The 4,160-nt window shown below is 44.3% G+C and overlaps 1 protein-coding gene across 2 annotated transcripts in view; it reads right to left on the bottom strand.

The window, feature by feature from the left end:
* The window catches only part of Inpp5a (inositol polyphosphate-5-phosphatase A), a 200,437-nt gene that overhangs the window by 149,443 nt on the left and 46,834 nt on the right, over positions 1–4,160 (bottom strand). The window lies entirely within an intron of this gene.

The raw sequence follows: 4,160 nt of genomic DNA, 5'->3' as shown, positions 1-4,160 counted from the left end.
GGGCACAGGGCGTGAGCTAGTGCAAGCACAGTGTGACTGAGGCTAGTCACGGAGGGCACAGGGCGTGAGCTAGTGCAAGCACTAGTGACAGCAAGCATATGAGAAAGCTGAGAGGAGGAGGCTGGCTTCAAGTGGTCACCACCCAGCACACAGCATTCACAAACACGGCCCAAGATGAAAATGCGGTTCAAAACATTTCTGGCTGGCTGTTAAAAGAACTGTAGAGGTTTCTCTCAAATTCAGCAATTCCTCTGCCTTAGTTCTGTGCTCTTCCCCGTGATCCCAGAAAAGCAGAATCTAACCCTTTGTTCTGGGGTAAGGGGACACTGTCAGGTAACCTGTTGCCCACCTGTGGTGTCAGCCATCACAAGGACGAAGATTTCTGAGAGGAGGAATCTGTAGGTGATTGGCAGTTTTCTGTAAGGATTTTTCTAAGGAAGGAAAGAAGACCTACATGAAGTGGTTTCATTTTAATGGGGAACATGTAAGAGTTGAGACTGGCCTTTTAGCACGTTTATCACACATCCCTAGCAGAAAACATGTGCAAATGCCAAGGCAGCCTGACGACACTGTCCCCACAAGACCTAGGGAGTGAAAGCTGGCAGAAGGAACCACGTACTTCTCACTGGTGACGTCAAGCAACAGACAAGGAATACCAGGTCAGTGGGCAAGTGCTTTTTCCAAAATGAGAGATAGACAGACAGACACACACACAAAGTCAATAGCACAAGCTCATGCTGGTGCTGGGGTATGTATGGCTCAGTAGTGTTGAAGTCCTGGGTTCAATTTCCAGTACTACAATAACAATAATTTAATTTATTTTTGTAATAGAGGAGCAGTTCTTTCTGAATACAAAAAGCAAAGAGACTGGAGAGATGGCTCAGCAGTTAAGAGCACTGACTGCACCAGGTGGTGGTGTCGCACGTCTTTAATCCCAGCACTAGAGAGGCAGAGGCAGGAGGATCTGTGTGAGTTCGAGGCCAGCCTGGTCTACTAGAGCTAGTTACAGGACAGGCTCCAAAACTACAGAAAAACTCTATCTCGAAAAAAACAAAAACAGAAAGGAAAAAAAAAAAAGAGCATTGACTGCTTTTCCAGAGGACCAAGGTTCAATTCCCAGCACCCACATGGCAGCTAAAAACTATAACTCCAATCCCAGGACACTGACACCCTCTTCTATCCTCTGCCTGGCACTACATAAATGTGCTGCATAGAGATGTATGTCAGGAAAAATAGTCATACACATAAAAATAAATAAAATCTATGAAAGTTTTAATTAAAAAAAGCAAAGGTAAGATACTTAGGAACTGTCCATAATTTCACCATGCAACACCCAAAAGATCCACAGCAAAACATACCAACCACAGCAAGAGTTGTTCTGCTGAGGCCAGGAATGAGCAAAGATGCCCACAACCTTCTGTACAACTCAACAATTTGTGCCCCAGTGAGAAAAGTCAAGCAAGAAAAAGAAAGATGTCAAACTAAAAGGGGAAAGAGAAATAATCTCACCTCAAAAACAACATGATCTTAGACATACAAAATTCAAAAATTATACACAAACAGAAAACTCTTAGAACCAATATATTAAGCAAAACAGCAAGATAAAGAATCAACACACATACACAGTGTATTTCTTATACCTATAATAAACAATCCAAAAGTCAAGCTAAAAAGCATTTCACTTAGGATAACATCAAAAGGAACAAACAGGAAGTAAACAAGGAAGCAAAATACTGTCTACTTCACAGTGCAAAATACCACCCAAAGAACCCAAAAACACAGCAGCAGCTGCACAGGCTGGTGATAACTGCGTAAACTGGGAGACCATGGAGAAGCCAAGGCCCAAAGGGGTCCACAGCCAGTGCAGAAGGCAGCAAAAGCCCCATAGTGTTTTTCAGAAAACAGAAAACTCCATTCTACCATTCACATGGAACTCTCAAGGAACTCCAAATATCCAAAATAATCTTTTAAAAAAAAAAAAAAGAACAAATTGTGTCAGGCATGATAGCATACATCTAGGGGTCTGAGAAAGGAGATGGAGAAGGAGAAGATGAGGGGGGAGAAGAAGGAAGAGGAGTAAGGAAGGGGTATGGGGAAAGGAAGGAGGAGGAGGGAGGGAGGGGAAGGAAGAGAGGGAAATGAAAGAGGAAGAGAGAGAAGGGAGGAGAAGAAGCAGCAGCAAGAAGTTGGAGTTCTCACTACTTAGTGTCAACTTTCTTTAGTCATACAGAACACAGATTGTCATGGAGTGGTACAAAACTTCTTTGGCACCCAGAGATTGACAGGACAGACCAGAGAGCCTAAGAACAAGCCCTGACTGACACTGCCCTGGAAGTTTAACGAGGGTACCAAAGCCACTCAGCGGGAAAGTGGTAACTTACTCAATGCACACTGACTACAATAAAGCCGGTAGGGAGACACAAATAACAGCAATGTCATCCAAACGATCTCCCCATGCTGTGCAGGTAGGGCCAGGTCGGCTGAGCTGTTTCTAGTCCTGACTACAGTTTATTCTCATTTTATAACAACTAGGGGGAGGAGGTTTCAGGGCCAGCAATAACAAGAGGCCCCATAAATTCAATCCAATAAAGGTGAAAAGAATTCTGGGTCCAAGATAAAGTATATTTGTAATCTCAGAACTCAGGAGGCTGCAGCAAAAGGATTGAAAGCTAGCAGATGGCTACTGCTACATAGCAAGTCCCTATCTTAGAGAGGGGTGGTAAGAAGAGAAAGGGGGAAATCCTGGACTAGAACAGCAAAGCCCGCCTACAGCAACCTTACACACACAGCAAAAGCGGGACAAGCTGGAAATAAACACAGGAATAAGGAGATATACCACAATTGCACAGTTATAGACCTGAATACAGTCTTAAATCCTTAAAGTCCCTTAAAGGGGCTGGGCGTGGTGGCACACTCCTTTGATCCTAGCGCTAAGAGAGGCAGAGACAGATAGATTTCCGAAATTCAAGGCCAGCTGGTCTATCTAACAAGTTCCAAGCCAGCCAAGAGTGAAACCCTGTCTCACAAAAGCAAAATACAAAATAAAATAAAACAAAACCCTGCATAAAGGACCAGCAAGTTGGTTCTCTGAGTTCTCAGGTCCATGTAAAGGCAGACAGAGAGAAGCAACTCCACAGAGCGGTCCTCCAGCCCCCGCGTCTGTACTACAGAATGTCCATATTACACACACAGATAATCTTTTTAAAGAATGAAAAAATGTATAAAAAGATAGCCCCACAACCCTACTATTTTCCCCATGTTCCTACAGATGTATGGGAAACACGATCTCCTGAAGGTCACACCAGAAAGCACCATTCAGCGCCCTCACATTTGCCTCTAATCTCCTCCCACCAAAGGGTTGTAGTAGCACAGACAAGAAAATCCCAGCTCCTGTGGAGTGGGGCAGGCACCCTGATGAAGCCCTGCTGAGTCCTCTCTCGTCACACCTGGACAGGGAGGCCCTCCCAAGGCTGGGGGAGCAGGAGGAGAAAGGCAGGGCCCAGAGGAATTGCACATGTTTCTACCTCTTAGACCCTGGAGAACATACAATAATGGTTTATGATAGTACCTATCAACATGGAAGTCTCCATCTTAAAGAAGCCAACAAAATCCCAGTTCTTGGGAGGTGGAGGCAAGAGAATTACAAGTTTGAAGTCAGCCTGGGCTACATAGCCAGAGAAAGGGAAGGAGGAAGTAAGGGAGGGAAGGTGGGCAAAATATACCTTGCCTTCAGATAAGTCCCAGCAGCAAGGCTCAGGCAGCAAGCCCCTCCCCACCCTACCCCCAGGATCCTTTCCACTCCATTCTAAATAGGAAAGGAGAAAACACAAATTTTGGAACAGTTGTCCTTTCGGCAGTGGTTACTTCTTTCTCTTTCTTTTTTTCTTATAATTACCATGCACTGCTTTCATATTTTTAACTCTTTTCAAGGTCTCAGAAAGAAAACAACTGAAGCATTCAGAATGCTTTAGCCAACACTGTGAATAACTACTAGTGGCTGAAAGGAGCAATAAAAGACAAGAGACGGAGAGGGAAAATATTTGCAGCTTCTGTGAAAGCTGCTGGGCCAATTTCCTGGCTATATAAAAAGCTGCTATGAATAAGTGAGAAAAAGATCATCAGCTCAGACACATGCACGCATACACACACACACACACACA

Source organism: Microtus ochrogaster, chromosome 8 (assembly GCF_000317375.1).
Source record: "Microtus ochrogaster isolate Prairie Vole_2 chromosome 8, MicOch1.0, whole genome shotgun sequence".
Taxonomy (NCBI): Eukaryota; Metazoa; Chordata; class Mammalia; order Rodentia; family Cricetidae; genus Microtus; species Microtus ochrogaster.
This window is presented reverse-complemented; position numbering and strand designations above follow the sequence as displayed.